At 47.2% G+C, this 19,773-nt stretch overlaps 1 protein-coding gene across 2 annotated transcripts in view; it reads left to right on the forward strand.

Annotated features, from left to right (window-relative positions):
- PBX2 (PBX homeobox 2) overlaps window positions 1-19,773 on the forward strand; it is a 247,366-nt gene that overhangs the window by 93,353 nt on the left and 134,240 nt on the right. The gene's annotated exons all lie outside the window — the stretch shown is intronic.

The raw sequence follows: 19,773 nt of genomic DNA on the forward strand, positions 1-19,773 counted from the left end.
CGCACCCCTCTAAATTACACTCTACGGGAACCTTCTGTGTTTCTAGGACTTTATTATTCATCATTTGTGGTCAATCCACCACCTCCAAAGAAGCTAGTTCTTAGAAACTATTTAGGGCTTCAGGGAATGTAAAATTACCAAGGTTATGGATTGATCTTTTTACAACTGGTTTGTAGAAGTACCCTAACGGTAGGGCATGAATACTAGTGTTTTGGTTTGGCATCTCCTCGTATGCTTTCAATAGCTTACGGACAGTGTGTGGGTGCCTGAAATTTACGACAATATAGTCACCTTGTATGTCTTTTGATGAATCACCCACCCACCCTACCCTTCTCGCCATCAAGAATTCACTTGACTTGATTAAACTTTTTATATTTAGAGAGCCAATCAACTACTTTATTCCTAAGATTGTCCCAAGTTTCCCCCTGATCTCTCCTTAAGACTGGCACACCTGTTAATACTAATATGTAATGACATGCGGCTGGAGGTAATCTCAGAATGTCAGGATTGGGTATCGGGTCAGTCCCCTTTGGGCTATGAATAACTTCCCTCACTCTATCGTTCCCCACATGATTTGTTCTATTATCAAATAGAGAGGGAAGGTTACTCTGGGGCACACTGCCCCTTGACCCTTCTGGTCTTGTCCCTGTCCTAGCATGATTTACGGCAACATGGCATGGTTGTTTAGGGCTTGGTACAACATTTTTAGCTTTCTCAATCTCCTTGTTTACTGCCCTCAGCTCTAATAGTAGGCAGGCCCCCCCTTCAATTATTTGGTTACCCTCTTCGATTACAGTAGACAGTTTAGCTATAGGAAAATTCAACTGATCAATTTTACTATCTAAGACCATCATTTTTTAGTTTAAACTCTCATCTATTTGAGTCTGTATCAGATCTAGGGCATTTTTAAAAATGTCAACCACAGTGCGATCTTCTCCTTCCTCCGTCCCATTTTGCCTGCCTTGACTTGAACAATAATCAATGTCCGTTTGTACCCCAATTGTTCTACATAAAACCTCCTCGTATGTTTGTACGTTTGTGTCCCCTTTGTTGGTTTTTGCAGATGTCCCAGACTTCTCTTATCTCCATTTTTTTTCTCCTTTGTTTTAACTTTCAGTGCTTCTGCTTGTTTTTGGGGTCTTAATCTTGAGAATATCCCAGCAATCCCTGGTTCATTTACACTTAATTGCCCCTCTTGCATTTGTAATGTATCTGTCGCAGAGTTATTCGAGATAGTTAGAGGGGTTTGCGAACATCTACCTTCGTTCTCAAGAGGAACAATAGCCGCAACTGTACAATAGATTGCCTATATAATTGGAGATTGGAAGGATCAAGTGATAGCCTTCTCTGTCATTTCAATCTCGTGGCACAGTACTGTTTCAGCTCTAGTTAGAAACTCATCGAGCGTTCCTGCAGCACCTTTCCGTTTACTCATGATAGGCGAAAAACAAAGTTCCAATTCAAGAATGGAAGGAGCACCAGTCACTTTAACAATTAACAATACCTCCAGCAATTGGACACCAAAGTATAAGGCCACCAGTACCTTGTTTCATGTAGACCCAGAGGGTTGGCCCAGCCCAGCCTCCTCTGGCGCGCGCCCGCGTTCCGCGCAGCGGGTGCAGCGAGAAGTTATGTAGCGTGGGTGGCTGTGGGCGGGCTCAAACACAGGTGGCAGCAATCCTGGGGCTCCTCGAAGACCCAGTCCTTCGGGAAGCAGTCAATACCCCCGCAACTAAAATCTGGCAGAGTCTACGCAGTGGCGGTGCCATTATTGGGTAGTTACACAGGATCGAAAAATTCATTCGCGTTTGCGAGTCAGATCGATTCAGGACGAGCTACTTTTAGGTCCTACTCGCCCTTTCTGGAGAGTAGGAAGACAAACTGACAGTTGACCTCTGCCTCTGATAGCCAAACTTAAAGGCATCTTTATTGCTCAAAAAGTAAACGAGCAATAAAAATGCTTTTAAATCTTGTTAACTTGTCACATTTTGCTCAGCTTTCAGAGTCAGAGGTCAAGTGCATTTCAGTTAGGTCGAGGAGATTTTGTAGGTTACTAGGCCTGCAGGCCCAGTGCATTTTTGATGATTTTTCTAGCCCTGTTACAGTCCGGATCGTGTTTCCAATGGAAATGCGTTTTTATGTTACTAATAATGTTGGCGCTGTTAGACGAAACTCCTACAAAACTTTTCTAAAAAGGGCTTCTTTCTAACTAGTTTGCGCATAGAACATTTTGGGGTGTTCTGGCAAGCGGGGTCCGAGGAAAAAAGGGTGGTCCAAAATTTGTTTCCCCCATTTATTTTCCCATAGCAACTTCAGACACAGCTATAGCCTAAACCACTGAACTAATTTACACCAAAATTGGAAGAATGCTAAATCCTGCTCCCCAAAAAGATTTTTAGGTCTCGCCTATTAATCCCGCAAGGGATAATAGGACAAGAGTATAGAGGCCAAACCAAGGTCTGAAACCATCGCAGATTTTCTATAGTTCGTGTGGTGCACTCGAGCGGAAAGCGCGTCCACATCAAAGCCATCAGCCTCCCTCCCACCGTCATCTGAAGCTTCCCCCAGCATGCGCTCTGCCTCAGGCATTTCTCCTCCCTTCTAATTATTCACCCCTGCTGTTGCTGCCCACGGCTGGTCGTACTTTAAGTTTCACGGCTGCCAGGCCGTGTCTCGCATTTCTCCTCCCCCCTAATTATTTTCCCTTGTTTGCTTAGAATGTTTTCACTCAAAACTTTAGCAGATTTGCTGCCGCAATTTTCATTTCACGGCATTCACAACGGCTTAAGTGCTTAAAAAGTTTTGACACACTCTGCGTTAGTAGAACATAAACTTTACAGTGTCACACAGCAAAGGAATGTTCTTGTGGCTGTTGTGGTGTGGCCAGGTAGTTTCTCTCTCTCAAAGAACCCACATTTTCATTCTAGGATAATGCAAACATGCATCCACCCCCCACAGCCCCGCCCCTCACACACACACACACGCTCAGTGCTAGTACAAAATATTCCTGTGAAGCCATTTGCACATGAATGCAGGTTGTGCATACCAGTGGCTTGTGTCTGGGGGAAGCTCGTCTGTAGTTTACAAGCCACAAATTAGCTTTGCGCCATCAAGATTGCTGTTTAATTCTGAAAAGACAGCATTCCGGAGCCTTTGGTATGGCAGGTCGTGAATCAAGAGATGGTAGAGGTATTTACAACGTCTATTTAAAGGGGTAGCGTCGCCAAAAATATAAGAACTAAAAAAGACTTCCCTTTCTTGGCTCCGATTTGCACGCGCCTTGTGTCACAATAGATCTTGTCCCAGGGCCAACGAATTGTGCTTTAGGCGAATGCTAGTCATAAAACTAATTAAGAAAGTAAAATCAGCGTATGTACAAAAAGAGTTTTTGTGCTGTCTTTCTGAGACATACTTCTGGTAAGGCTACTGCTTTCATCCCTAACTGGTTGTGTTTTTTCTTATCACTCGTTTCACATTGTTCTAAATATGCTGCACAGTAGTTCATTTTAGGAATGAATGTGCTTTTATTGCATTTATTAAGTGTGCTCTTCAGGTTTGCAACTTTAGTTACAATAAAAACATCCCTTTGCCTCTGTACTACTTCTCTTACAAGGCTCTCATTTTGAGTTATCTGGACTTCGGATCTATTCTTTTTATTCCAAAATTTTACATTTTCGGAATAAACTGCCTTTTGAGTAGGTAAGGAAACAAATAAATTCTTTCCCATTTAATTTGCAGCCAAGTACAGTGTTGCACAAAGTGATATAAAAAGTGGCAATGGATATTGCACCACCCCAGCATCTCTCAGCACCACTCAGCACCACCACAGCTCCACTCAACATCACCACATCATCACTCAGCGCTACCCCAGCACCACTCAGCACCACCACAGCATCACTCAGCACCACCATAGCACCACTCCACACCACTCAGCACCACCACAGCACCACCGCAGCACCACTCAGCACCACCACAGCATCACTCAGCAGCACCACAGCATCACTCCGCAGCACCACTCAACACCACTCAGCACCACTCAACACCACTCAGCACCACCGCAGCATCACTCAGCACCACCGCAGCATCACTCAGCACCACCGCAGCATCACTCAGCACCACCGCAGCATCACTCAGCACCACCGCAGCATCACTCAGCACCACCGCAGCATCACTCAGCACCACCGCAGCATCACTCAGCACCACCGCAGCATCACTCAGCACCACCGCAGCATCACTCAGCACCACCGCAGCATCACTCAGCACCACCGCAGCATCACTCAGCACCACCGCAGCATCACTCAGCGCCACCCCAGCATCACTCAGCGCCACCCCAGCATCACTCAGCGCCACCCCAGCATCACTCAGCGCCACCCCAGCATCACTCAGCGCCACCCCAGCATCGCTCGGCGGCACTCCAGCATCGCTCGGCGGCACTCCAGCATCGCTCGGCGGCACTCCAGCATCGCTCGGCGGCACTCCAGCATCGCTCGGCGCCACCCCAGCATCGCTCGGCGCCACCCCAGCATCGCTCGGCGGCACTCCAGCATCGCTCAGTGCCACCCCAGCATCGCTCGGCGCCACTCCAGCATCGCTCGGCGCCACCCCAGCATCGCTCGGCGCCACCCCAGCATCGCTCGGCGCCACCCCAGCATCGCTCGGCGCCACCCCAGCATCGCTCGGTGCCACCCCAGCATCGCTCGGCGCCACCCCAGCATCGCTCGGCGCCACCCCAGCATCGCTCGGCGCCACCCCAGCATCGCTCGGCGCCACCCCAGCATCGCTCGGCGCCACCCCAACATCACTCGGCGCCACCCCAACATCACTCGGCGCCACCCCAGCATCACTCGGCGCCACCCCAGCATCACTGAGGGCCACCCCAGCATCACTGAGGGCCACCCCAGCATCACTGGGCGCCACCCCAGCATCACTGGGCGCCACCCCAGCATCACTGGGCGCCACCCCAGCATCACTGGGCGCCACCCCAGCATCACTGGGCGCCACCCCAGCATCACTGGGCGCCACCCCAGCATCACTCAGCACCACCGCAGCATCACTCAGCACCACCGCAGCATCACTCAGCACCACCGCAGCATCACTCAGCACCACCGCAGCATCACTCAGCACCACCGCAGCATCACTCAGCACCACCGCAGCATCACTCAGCACCACCGCAGCATCACTCAGCACCACCGCAGCATCACTCAGCACCACCGCAGCATCACTCAGCACCACCGCAGCATCACTCAGCGCCACCCCAGCATCACTCAGCGCCACCCCAGCATCACTCAGCGCCACCCCAGCATCACTCGGCGCCACCCCAGCATCGCTCGGCGCCACCCCAGCATCGCTCGGCGGCACTCCAGCATCGCTCGGCGGCACTCCAGCATCGCTCGGCGCCACCCCAGCATCGCTCGGCGCCACCCCAGCATCGCTCGGCGGCACTCCAGCATCGCTCGGTGCCACCCCAGCATCGCTCGGCGCCACCCCAGCATCGCTCGGCGCCACCCCAGCATCGCTCGGCGCCACCCCAGCATCGCTCGGCGCCACCCCAGCATCGCTCGGCGCCACCCCAGCATCGCTCGGCGCCACCCCAGCATCGCTCGGCGCCACCCCAACATCACTCGGCGCCACCCCAGCATCACTCGGCGCCACCCCAGCATCACTGAGGGCCACCCCAGCATCACTGAGGGCCACCCCAGCATCACTGGGCGCCACCCCAGCATCACTGGGCGCCACCCCAGCATCACTGGGCGCCACCCCAGCATCACTGGGCGCCACCCCAGCATCACTGGGCGCCACCCCAGCATCACTGGGCGCCACCCCAGCATCACTGGGCGCCACCCCAGCATCACTGGGCGCCACCCCAGCATCACTGGGCGCCACCCCAGCATCACTGGGCGCCACCCCAGCATCACTGGGCGCCACCCCAGCATCACTCGGCGGCACTCCAGCATCGCTCAGTGCCACCCCAGCATCGCTCGGCGCCACTCCAGCATCACTCAGCGCCACCCCAGCATCACTCAGCGCCACCCCAGCATCACTCAGCAATTGTAAATTGTAATTGGAAATTGATACTTGTATAGCGCACTACTCACCCGCAAGGGTCTCAAGGCGCTTATACGAATACCGCTGTGGAACCCATCCTGGCTTTCCCTGTGAGGCGTCCACTCCTGGGCACCCCCATGGTGGAGGCCAGGCATCCTTAGCTTTGTGGGGGCCGTTGTGGAGATTAAGCAAGCTATTGCCCAGAGTTGCAGAGTGGGACTCCATGATTGGAATAGGCACCGAGGCGAGAATTGTCAGGTCCGTGGAATTTTGAGCCCAAGACCCGCCGAGGCGGGGAATTGAACCCTGGTCCCGGGCTAGAACTCTGCATCAGGGTCTGCCGCTATAATCATTGAGCCACACTTCTCCCCAGCAACACCGCAGCACCACTCTGCACCACTGCAGCAGCACTCAGCGCCACCACAGCACCACTCAGCACCACCACAGCACCACCACATTATCACTCAGCACCACCACATTATCACTCAGCACCACTACAGCATCAATCAGCAGCACCACCCCAGCATCACTCAGCACCACCCCAGCATCACTCAGCACCACCCCAGCATCACTCAGCACCACCACATTATCACTCAGCACCACCAAACTCACTCAGCAGCACCAATCAGCAACACCACAGCATCACTCAGCAACACCACAGCACCATCCAGCACCACCCTAGCATCACTCAGCACCACCCCAGCATCACTCAGCACCACCCCAGCATCACTCAGCACCATCCCAGCATCACTCAGCACCACCCCAGCATCACTCAGCACCACCCCAGCATCACTCAGCACCACCCCAGCATCACTCAGCACCACCCCAGCATCACTCAGCACCACCCCAGCATCACTCAGCACCACCACAGCACCACTCAGCACCACTCAGCACCACCACCACAGCACCACTACAGCATCACTCAGCAACACCACAGCATCACCGCAGCATCACTAGGCAACACCACAGCACCACCGCAGCATCACTCAGCACCACCGCAGCATCACTCAGCACCACCGCAGCATCGCTCAGCACCACCACCACATTATCACTCAGCGCCACCACATTATCACTCAGCGCCACCACATTATCACTCAGCTCCACCACATTACCACTCAGCACCACCACAGCACCACTCAGCACTACCACAGCATCACTCGGCACCGCCAGAGCATCACTGGTTCAAATATGTTCTCGCAATGTTTCAAGCTTTATTACAAATGTCACAAAAAGATGTTAATATTTCACTTCTGTTGGATTTTCGTCACAATAAAATACACTGAAAATAATCTTCACAAAAGTTATTTACAAAAGTTTAAGCTATTGCCATTATAAATTACAATAACTTTTATTTAAGTATTAATTATATTGAAAAAAAGTCATTAGTATTTGTAATAGCAATACATGTAAGTCATGTAAATACAACACATATTGCATTACAAATGCTATAGGTGTCACATTTGCAAAAGTTATAACTATTGGCATTGTAAATGACAAAGCTAATAATTTCGCTAGTTTCAAAACAAACACATAAATAAAAAATTTGACATTTACAATACCAGTAGCTCAAACTTTCTTAATGCGAGACCTGTTGCATTGCAAATGCTTGTTGTGTTTTGGTGTCCGTCTGTTCGGTTGTTTTTGAGTAATTAAAGTAAAAAATCTTTGTACATCTAGGGATCTGTAGATTTTTAGAACGCTGGACTTAATCCTGAGTTCTAAAAAAAAGTGATCCCCTCCCTCAAAAAAGTGGAGTGGGCAAGGCCTGGGGGGGATTTCTTTTTTTTTTTTAAGATGTGGTCTCTCATGACCACTTCCCTCAGGCTTATTTCGTTTCAGGGACCCCATCCTCTGGGGGCAGCTCACTAGTTATGTCCAGGGGAGCCCACCCCTGGGACATAGCAGATTCCCTTCCCGCATTTGCACAGCAAGGAAACTTGTATTTGCACCTGCTTAGCGGAAGCATTTTCACAACTTGCACCCAACGGAAGCAAAAACGAATTGTTCCCAGCTTTGAAAATGCTCCCGCTGGCTCTGGTAGCAGACTTTTGATCCAGTACCCTGCCTGCACTCATGCGGGCAGGTAAGCAAATCAAAATATTGCTTGTTCCCCGAGGGAGCAGCATTAGCAGCTTCTTCTGGGCAGGAGCATTGCTGGCTCCCGCTGCATGCTTGGAGCTGGCTTGGGCTTTTGGTGCCTCAGGGCTCCCCCCCCTTCGGCCCCAACAAATAAATGGTAGGTGTCCTGGGTATGCATCAGGGAACCCACTTTAAAGAAATGCGGGCACACGGGGATGGGTTCCCCAGGGCCAATAACTGCTTAGGGAGGGGGGGAAGGGGCACCAGGTGATCCAGAAGAGCTGCAATATAATGTTTCCCCATACCTTCATTTTTAGGTCGAGCTGGAGAACAATGCGAAGCATTGTCCAGCTCGACAACTAATGTTGCCCGTCTCCTTGGAATCTGAGACAGGGGTCGGGCACGCGCGGCGATTGGTGTCTGTGAACGCGCACGTCCAGGCCAGCGCCATGCACATTCCCTACCTCAGATTCCCACCTAAACACGCAGGCAGGCAGGCACACACACACAAGCGCACACAAACACACGCACCCACTACCCCCCACGGGGGCGCGCGCACACACACACCACACCACACCACACCACACCACACCACACCACACCCCCCCCCCCCCCCACATTCACCGGGCTCTTTCCGCGTGTTCCATGTCCCTCTTTCCCTCGGCAGCCATTGGGTCAGTCTCGGCATGGGAGCTCCACAGCGCTGGTCTTCACCCGGGCCCCCTTCTGGCAACCGGGACTTCAGCTGCCGGACTTCGTTCTCCATAACAAAGAGCGCGCATGCTCGGGCAGCCCCCGCCCTCTCACTCTCAGCCCAGGCTGCTTTCGGTTTTGCTGTCTTCCGTGTTCGCTGGCAGCCTGTTCCTCCTGCCCAAGTCGCACATCGGACATAATTGTAAAGTCTTAAATTTGTGGCCGAAATACTAAACCCAGTGGGTACCCTCCACCATACCGCCCTATGTCAGAAGAAAATCCGCCTTACAATCGCTTCCAAATTTAGCACTTTAAATACAAATCGGGGATTTTTTGTTACTACCAATCTCTGAAACAGACACGGAGTGTTCTTCTGGAACTTGGAAAGTTCACGTAGCTCCTGCTGTCTATCTCTAGTGTAACTTGTGCCACAGTAGTGACGTACAAGCTCTCGCTTCTCGCGCAGTTCTGACATATGTTGATTCCAGTATCTCCCAAGGATCCGTGAGTTATTAGTTGCACGTGCCCTGAACGGGTTTGTTTACAGTCGTCGGGCTGAGGGTTACATTCGTGTTTCACTACGAAGGTGCACCAGTGTCTTCAGGGAAGGAAGGCTGCGTCTTTCACTCCGTCCCCTTAAGGTTGTAGAGTCCTGCTTGACTCACCTGCTGCCGCCACCATTTCACACTAGATTAACGCTTTTTATAAACCTAACAGTTCTCCAATTAGTAGTATCTGGCAGCAAGGGTATTCACACAGCTCTGATGATGCACCTCAGGCACGGGGCTCACAGCTGTTATTATTCACACAGCTCTGATGATGCACTTCAGGCACGGGGCTCACAGCTGTTATTATTCACACAGCTCTGATAATGCCCCTAAGCCACGGGGCTGACACAGTTATTATTCACACAGCTCTGATGAGGCACCTCAGGCACGGGGCTCACAGCTGTTATTATTCACACAGCACTGATGATGCACCTCAGGCACGGGGCTGACTCAGTTATTATTCACACAGCTCTGATGATGCACCTCAGGCACCGGGCTGATGCAGTTATTATTCACACAGCTCTGATGATACACCTCAGGCAAGGGGCTGACGCAGTTATTATTCACACACCTCAGGCAAGGGGCTGACGCAGTTATTATTCAGGTGCTAAGAAGTCTGAAGGTTCCCCTACTCGGAGGGGAACAAACCGATGCACCGCATGTAGACCTTGGTCTTATTCACTAAACATTTTTGATGAAAAACAGTCTGATTGTTGATTTATCAAGTGTTTTATTCTTCACGTGGTATGTTTGTATTCATCTGTGTATTATACATCAAAGGCAAGTTACTGGGTGATCCATAATTCAATCATTATAATCCAAAACACAAATTCCCGATGCATTTCGGGCAGACGCCCTTTCTCAAGGGAAATGCTCTACAAAAAAGAAACAAATTGAACCAAAATCAATAATATGCAGGCGGTTAAATATTCGACCGAATAGCAGCATGTTGAAGCCAGATTTAAGGTGACTAGACAGCAAGTGACGAAGGTTAAAAATGAAATGTGACTAAAAAATACACCGGAGAAGCCAAGTAAAGTATGGTAACCAGAAAGGTGCATGCAAACAAGAAACGGAAACGATAGCAGAAAGTTACACAAAAATAAACAGAGTTGCTAGACCCTAAAACGGGTAAGAACAAACATCAACCTGCTTGGTAGCGCTCAAGTGAACTTACTTGAAGTTGTTAGTAAAGTGCCTCGCGGCGTAACAGCGGTGTGATGATACCAATGTAAGAGGTTCAAACGTGTGTTTAAATAGTGTGTAAAACATAAAGGTAGGACCCAAGATGTGCAGTTAGTGAACAGTGAAGAAGGACATCGAACAGAGGAAATCGGTCGCCATCTTGGAACGGGTGTAAGAACAAAAAATCAGTGCCATGAGGTACATTATATAAACAATAGTGATAGACATAAAGTTCTTAAAGTTCTTAATGAATCATAAGTAGCACAAAAATTCAATTCGGTCGTTCAGCCCATTTGGTACCATCGTGGAAAGGAAACGGATCCAAAAGTTCTCACGTTTTAGTAAAGTGTTCTTGTTGTTGTAAGTGACTGGTACTTGTTCCAAGATCAAAAATTTCAGTTGTGCAACTGTATGTCTGGATTCAGCAAAGTGAGAAGCAACTGTGGATTTCAGATTGTTGGTACGTATATTGCTTTTGTGTTCTAAAATCCTTGTGCGGATTTTTAGTTCTGTATGACCCACATAGCATTTTCCGCATGGACACTTCAATAGGTATATGACATTGTTTGAGTTGCAAGTGGCGTTTACTTTCAATTTGATTTGATGCCCTTTCATGGGGTGACAGATAACATTACCAGAGATGCAATTGTTGCAATTCGAGCAGTTGTAGCAAGGTCTCAGTCCTTTGTAGATCCTGGGTGTGTTATCAAGATTAGGTTTGGATATAATTTCCTTCAAATTTCTACCTCTTGTGAATGCGAAAATGGGTGGTTGGTTGAACAAACCCTTAAAATCAGGTTCAAGGGTGAGAATAGACCAGTGTTTACGAATGATAGGTCGCAGATATTTGTTATCAATGCGATGATTTTGCCAGTCTGTTCTTGTTTTTAATCAGGAAGGGGCCAACGCCTATTAAAAAAATTTCTGTTAGTTCCCTATCCTATTTTAAATCACCACTTTTTCCTTTTTGCACTGCACTTTTCCCACTGAATCAACATCATTTGTGATACCTGTGTGATTGTGGTCGCTACCCCGAACCATCCGAGAGGGTATGCATGTGATCTCAATGGTCAGGAGATACAATACCCGCCAAGGATTACCAAATGATAATATTGATCTTGTAAGACTTTGATGGGAATCCAAAACAACTGGGGTGACTCACGATTACGGGTGTTTCATTTGTTGGCGATTTGGTCTGGTATACTTTGTATTCCTATAGTACTAATTAGACATAGGATTTACATTAGCAAACACTTTTCTGGTTTAGCCCTTAGACCCCTAAGTTTTTTGTGTATAATTCAGTCCTTTGGGGGACAATAGTTAGGCATTGGTCTTTAAACGTCCCTCTAGCCCTCCCTTACTGTTTAGTTTGTTATGATCTTCTGGTCATAGTCATAAGCTCTTATATAGCGGACGAATCACCAAAAAGGTCTCAAGGCGCTGGCAACAGAGAAAGAAACGACAACCTTGTGATGAGCGGGGTGGTGAAAATTACTTCGGGAAAAGCCAAGTTTTTAGGCCCTTGCGAAAGGCTCGGTGATTGGGTAGGGACAGCAGATGAGGAGGCAACTTCTTCCAAAGTTGGGGGGCTATATAAGAAAAGGCCCTGCATCCATTTCTCGAGGTCCTGGCCCTAGGCTGTACCAGTATGGATTTTGAACTGGATCTTAGGGCTCTGGAGGGTTTATACCTGACCAATTTCTCCGCTAGGTAAGAGGGCCCTATATCGTGGAGCAGTTTGTGGGTGAGACTGAGGATCTTGAATTGACTTCTTTGGCGTACAGGCAGCCAGTGCAGCTCTTTGAGGCTGGGCAAGGAGGGAGACCTGAGAGGCAAACTTAGTACCAAACGTGCGGCGGCGTTCTGGAGAGTTTGGAGCTTTGTCAACAGACACTCGTTGATGGAGGCGAACATAGCGTTGCCATAATCCAAACGGCTAATGATTAGTCCCTGAACCAGAGGTTTCCTGGACTCAAGAGGTAGCCATTTAAAAATCTTCCGCAATTTCCGCAGAATTCCATAACAGGTGCCTGAGACTGGGGTGACATGAGCCTTCATGGAGAGAGCACATTCGATCATTATTCCCAAGTCACGCACCACTTCTTTGGGTTCTGGACACTGTCCTAGTTCTTGGGGCCACCAGTCATGTGACCATATAGTCTTTGCTTCGCCAAATAGCATAATTTCTGTTTTGCTACAGTTGAGTTGGAGTTTGTTTCCGTTCATCCATTCACTGATCTTAATCAAGCACTTCTTAAATCTAGTGCGAGTTTCAAGGACATCTATGCTGCAGGTGATGAGCACCTGAGTATCCTCCGCATAAAACACTGTGGAGAAGCCACGAGATTTTATGATGTTGGCCAAAGGGGTGAGATACAGGTTGAATAACAAGGGACTAAGGATGGATCCCTGTGGAACCCCAACGGAGAGAGGGATCTTACTGGATTCCAAAGAATTAACCTTTATATATGTGTGCCGGTCCGCAAGATAGCTCTCAAACCAGGCAAGGGCTTTGCCTCTGACACCAATCTCCCACAGCCGTTGGTAATGAATGCTGTGGGAGATGGTGTCAAAGGCCGCCAAGAGATCTAATAGGATCAGGATTGCGGACTCTCCTCTATCTAGGGTAACACTGATATTATCCACAACCTCTATTACTGCGGTTTCCGTGCCGTGGGCAGCGCGAAACCCTGACTGCGAGGGATCTAGAAGCGCATGGGCTTCAATGAAAGTGGAGACGCGCTTGTTGACTAAGTGTTCCAGTACCTTTCCAAAGTAGGGCAGTAGCGAAATTGGCCTATAGTTGGACATAGTAGAGGGGTCACTAGTGGGCTTTTTGAGAATGGGTTGTACCTGAGCCACCTTCCAGCTGCTAGGTATGGATGCAAGCTCAAATGAGGTGTTTAAGATGTTGGAGAGAGAGCAAGCCAGAAGAGGGAAAATCTCGTTGCACTTACAAGGGACCAGTGAGTCGGTGGGGGAACCTGATTTCACTTTCCCAAGGGCTTCTAACACTTCAGCCGTCGTGGTGGGCTCGAACTCCGTGAGAGATGGACTCTCAATATATTCTGAGATAGGGGAGTTACGGGCAGATTCCTCTCCGACTTGGGTGACCTCAGATCTGGAGGCAGCAAACGTGGAGTAAATCGACTTGATTTTATTGTCGAAATGGGCTGCCAGTGCGTTGACCCACTCCCGGGTGGGAGTAAATACGGACTGCTCCACCTGCGGAGGAGTGAACTCATTCAATATTTTATACAATTCTTTGCCGGAATGCGAAGCTTTATTAATCCTTTGAGTGAGATAACCAGATTTTGCTACCTTTATGATTTTTAAATAATTGGAGTGGATCAGTTTGTAGTTTTTGCGATTTTCCAGTTTTCTGGTTTTCCTCCACAATCTTTCTGCTGATCTACTTGAATGGGGGTATATGTTTGCTATCTTAGGCAGAATGGGCCTCCCTGACCCATTCTTAGGGTGGATAAAGCTATTGTACACCAAGCCCGAAGCCATTGTGCAGATAAACTGGTGATTTTCAGACCTGATTGCCATCACAAGGGGCACACGGCATGGATGCCCTTTATCCCGCGACTGTTTGCCCTTTCAATAGAACCACTAGCACTAAAATTAGGCAGCACTATGTAGAATACACCATCCCCTACCCTTCTCGTCAGATCTTAATATCGCTCTATGCTGACGATATCACCCTCTACCTGTGGGACCCAAACATAAGCTTGAATCCTATACTGCGGGAGTTCACAAGATTTGGACAAATAAATTGGGCTAAATCTCAGATATTCCCACTCACCCCCAATACCGCACGATTTACCCCCGACTTCCCGATAAGCTGGTGTGATCAGGAAATTAAGTATTTGGGGTGGTAAATTCCAAGGACAGAGAGGCCACTCTCTGGGCCAACTACGGTACGGCAATTGAAACTATCCAATCTTGCAAAGAACGGTGGATCCGACTGCCGCTGTCCTTTGCTGGCTGAGTGGCGCTGATGAAAATTAATATGCTCCCTAAACTGCTTTATTTATTTGTTAACATATCTTACTATCCGGGCCGACATTTCTGTAACAATATTCGATCCTTACTTACTAAATTGGCATGGGGTGGTAAACAACCCAGGGGGGGATGAAACGTCCTAACACAACCCTTCTCAAGGGGAAGGTTTGAAGCGCCTGATATGGAACTATATAACCGAAGTGCGCAGGCGCACTACGCTACCTATTGGATTCACCCCCACCCCCTATATGCCGCATTTGGCTGTTGAACAGGGATATATGTGACCTACGCCTCTTAAGTCCTTCCTAGGACCCACGGTTCCTGGCGAAGGGGTCAAACATCACACCGTTGGCAACACTAATCACACATGGCGGTGGCTGTCTCGCATACTAGGTAAACCAGAACTATACTCTCCATTTAGGACACTCTCGCACTTGCCCAAAGAGCCAGTCACTCAGAAGGTTGCATTCCAGGATCTGCTCCGCAAACGAAACCGGAGTGTGTGGGGAGACCTCTACCAAGCTGGACAATTTAAAAGCCGGCTGGAATTACTGCTTGGAGAGGGGGACCACGCCCTTGGAGGTCTTTCTATTTATTAGACTCCGCCACGAGATCCGTGCCAATATCCCTAGGTCCCCTGCTGAGCCTCCAACCCTGGAAACACTCCATACAACACTGAAACGAGAGAGACCGGCTCATGCGGTAAAAAAAAAAAACACTGACTGAGCGGCCTCAGGGGGCCTGTGGGGCTAGAGCAGACTGGGAAGCAGACCTTGGGGAGCCCCTCCCAGAGGAGCAATGGGCATACTGCTGCTTGCAAACAGAGGCCATCACGGCAAGCAGCAGATTACACATCATCGATTTTACTTTTTACAATAGGATTTATTATACCCCAGTCAGGCTGCATAAGTTTAAACTGAGGGCATACGACCAATGCTTAAGATGTCGACGGGAGGGGGCGGGCTCCCTGGCATGGCATTGCCCTGTTATCAGTGAATATTGGGAGGACGTGATAGATGCACTAGCCAAATTGACAAAACTCACTATCCCAAATACCCCCATAGTAGAGCTCCTAGGGTACACAGCGAAGATGCCACAGTCGTGCAGAAGGTTTGACTCAATGGGACTTTTGCTCACTAAGCGCAGACTGGCATGCAGGTGGACGCGCCCCCAAATTCAAGGAGTGGCTGACTGACCTAATCTATTGTAAGGATCAACTCGCCACATATGCAGAATTGATTCCGGCGTCATCTCGCCCCAGACACATTTGGGTCCCATTGATAAACTATTAAGGGAAGAATCTACTGACTAATGTTCATGAGTAAGAACATACTTACCACGGTGCCATGTGACAATAAGCAATCGGTTTCTGGAGAAAAGAGCACAGTGAGGACAGATACCAATATCCTTACTTGTGCCACACCCCACTGATGAGCCAACGCAAATGTATCCATCCTGTTGTCCAGCCGTTTGTCAAATCGATAATGTTGTGAAACTGTTAAAAGAATGGGGGAGTCAGGTCCTGGGACGTGGGGCTAGCTGGACCATTAATAAACTAGAAATACAGATTGCCAACCACACACTTACTTTAGTCCTCTATTTTTGAGGGAACAAACCAAGAGAGACTTCCTGATTTGTCCGGGTATATCACTATAACCCTTTTATTTTTAATTTTTTATCTTTTTTTGTTTTGATGTTTGAAAAAGACACCTTATTATTTTCTATTTTGCTCGATACATGCTTATTTACAACTTACAGTTATCTACAATTCACAATTATTTACAACACAAAAACATACACATAACTGGTTGTATATACAAAGTGATTTGCTTTGATATATATACACTTAGATATTCAAAGTATGAAGACAAAATCATTCATAATTATATAAGGACAAGAGTCATAAGTTTAGACTAGACAACTGATGGTAATATTAACCCGTTTAGCGCGTCGAACATTCCGCCCCAGTGCGGACGTTCGATCGCGCTAACGGGATTCGGACGTCCAACTGTCGTGCGCAGCACCAGCGAGGTAGTGCACGCGACGACCGTTGGACGTTCGAAGCATGGAAGGGGTTAAATCAATGAACTACAATTTGTTGTAGTAAGCTCAAAAAAAGAAGAAGAAATAGACTTTAAATTAATTCATTCAGTCTATTCAACAAATGAATGTCTAATCTTTTTTTCGCCAACGCGTTTCGAATCCGGTATGTCAACTCTACGGATTCTCATCAGGGCTCTGCCTTATTGCGGTGTATCTGCAAGTGTATAAAGCAAAGCTTGTTTTAGCTACATTTTGAAAAAAATGTTTCAGCTTCCTACTGCACTTAAACCATGTTTCTCTTATTACCTGTTGAACCAGCCGTCGCCGGTCAGGGGTAAAGTGTTGGTCCTGACTGAGTTTCTTATCTTTTCGGAATCTAAAAATAAATATAGGTATCATGACCTATTTTATCTCATTTTGTTTGAGCAGAAAAGCGGCACATGTGTTGTTGACATACCTTACTGGATCATTTACTTGATCCTTCGTGTTTGCCAATATGACTTTTTTTCAATCCTGTATTTCACTTACAGCCTGAAAATAATAAAACACTTGTTTTAGGCACTTGAAAATACAAATAGAGAGAGAAAGGCACCGGGTGTTCTACTCGGCATACCTGTTCCGAATGACTCCTTGCTTAGGCTGTTCGTGTTGTATTTGGAAAACGTTCTTTAACAATGCGGGCAACACTTCCGAAGTCCGTGATGTTCACACTTGTTTTACCTAAAGTAAATAACATTGTTTTACTAGACTTCGGGGGGTGCATTTAAGTGGGCAGTTTTAACCTGTGTTGTATCTGGACTTACTTCCACACGCTGCAACTCGGCGTCTGGCTCGCAGTCACTTGGTTTGGCAGCCATGTTGTAACGTGGTTTTAAACCTACTTTTATCCGCTCACGTGGCGGCCATCCTGGAGTGGGGTGGCTAGAGAAGGCTATCCATTCAGATGTGGGTAGAAGATGAATTCCAATCATGTGTTTACCATATGCGCAGTTCACATCGACCCTTTTATATGAATGCACTGAACTGAATATAGTTTAAACTCTAGATATTTCAGATAGCGAATTAAGTCCGCTTAGTGCACTGTTAAACTTCAGTATCAGATATGCCTCTTTTTTTAGTAGAAGTTTATCTTGGTTAATGGGTCTCGACTGTTGTAGGACATATAGAATCGACAATTTAAAGTTGTTCTCAGTGTGTTTATTCTCAATAAAGTGCTCCATCCATAGGAGCGGTTAGCACCTTATTTTTGATTCTTGATTTATGTTGTGTTATGCGCATATTCACTTGTTGTGTTGTCTTGCCTATGTACTTCTGCTACACTTTTTGCGTACCGTAAGAACAGAAGTATCGGGCAACATCTCGTACGAACCGAGATAGCATTACCCAAACCGAAGAGCGACTTACTGTCGCAATGGGGAATGAAACCGATCGAGGGACATCATAAATGTGGGACATGTGCAGCCTGCGGGACTACTGTGGAAGGGAAGGAATTTTAACATGGGAATATTAAGTGGAAACACTTGAGCTTCTCAAACTGCAAAACACGTAATGTGGTGTATGTAGTCATCTGCCCATGCAATAAAATCTACATAGGCAAGACAACACAACAAGTGAATATGCACATAACATAACATAAATCAAGAATCAAAAATAAGGTGCTAACCGCCCCTATGGTGGAGCACTTTATTGAGAATAAACACACTGAGAAGGACTTTAAATGGTCGATTCTATATGTCCTACAACAGTCGAGACCCATTGACCAAGATAAACTTCTACTAAAAAAAGAGGCATATCTGATACTGAAGTTTAACAGTGCACTAAGCGGACTTAATTCGCTATCTGAAATATCTAGAGTTTAAACTATATTCAGTTCAGTGCATTCATATAAAAGGGTCGATGTGAACTGCGCATATGGTAACACATGATTGGAATTCATCTTCTACCCACATCTAAATGGATAGCCTTCTCTAGCCACCCCACTCCAGGATGGCCGCCACGTGAGCGGATAAAAGTAGGTTTAAAACCACGTTACAACATGGCTGCCAAACCCAGTGACTGCGAGCCAGACGCCGAGTTGCAGCGTGTGGAAGTAAGTCCAGATACAACACAGGTTAAAACTGCCCACTTAAATGCACCCCCGAAGTCTAGTAAAACAATGTTATTTACTTTAGGTAAAACAAGTGTGAACATCACGGACTTCGGAAGTGTTGCCCGCATTGTTAAAGAACGTTTTCCAAATACAACACGAACAGCCTAAGCAAGGAGTCATTCGGAACAGGTATGCCGAGTAGAGCACCGGGTGCCTTTCTCTCTCTGTTTGTATTTTCAAGCGCCTAAAACAAGTGTTTTATTATTTTCAGGCTGTAAGTGAAATACAGGATTGAAAAAAAGTCATATTGGCAAACACGAAGGATCAAGTAAACGATCCAGTAAGGTATGTCAACAACACATGTGCCGCTTTTCTGCTCAAACAAAATGAGATAAAAATAAAATAGGTCATGATACCTATATTTATTTTTAGATTCCGAAAAGATAAGAAACTCAGTCAGGACCAACACTTTACCCCTGACCGGCGACGGCTGGTTCAACAGGTAATAAGAGAAACATGGTTTAAGTGCAGTAGTAAGCTGAAACATTTTTTCAAAATGTAGCTAAAACAAGCTTTGCTTTATACACTTGCAGATACACCGCAATAAGGCAGAGCCCCGATGAGAATCTGTAGAATTGACATACCGGATTCGAAACGCGTTGGCGAAAAAAAGATTAGACAATCATTTGTTGAATAGACTGAATGAATTAATTTAAAGTCTATTTCTTCTTCTTTTTTTGAGCTTACTACATCAAATTGTAGTTCATTGATTCAATATTACCATCAATTGTCTAGTCTAAACTTTTGACTCTTGTCCTTATATAATTATGAATGATTTTGTCTTCATACTTTGAATATTTAAGTGTATATATATCAAAGCAAATCACTTTGTATATACAACCAGTTATGTGTAAGTTTTTGTGTTGTAAATAATTGTTAATTGTAGATAACTGTAAATTGTAAATAAGCATGTTTCGAGCAAAATAGAAAACAATAAGGTGTCTTTTTCAAACATCAAAACAAAACAAGCATTGGAAATGCAATAGGTCTCGCAGCATTAGAGTTAGTGCTTTTAGAATTGTT

The sequence above is a fragment of the Lissotriton vulgaris genome, chromosome 5 (genome assembly GCF_964263255.1).
Source record: "Lissotriton vulgaris chromosome 5, aLisVul1.2, whole genome shotgun sequence".
Classification (NCBI taxonomy): Eukaryota; Metazoa; Chordata; class Amphibia; order Caudata; family Salamandridae; genus Lissotriton; species Lissotriton vulgaris.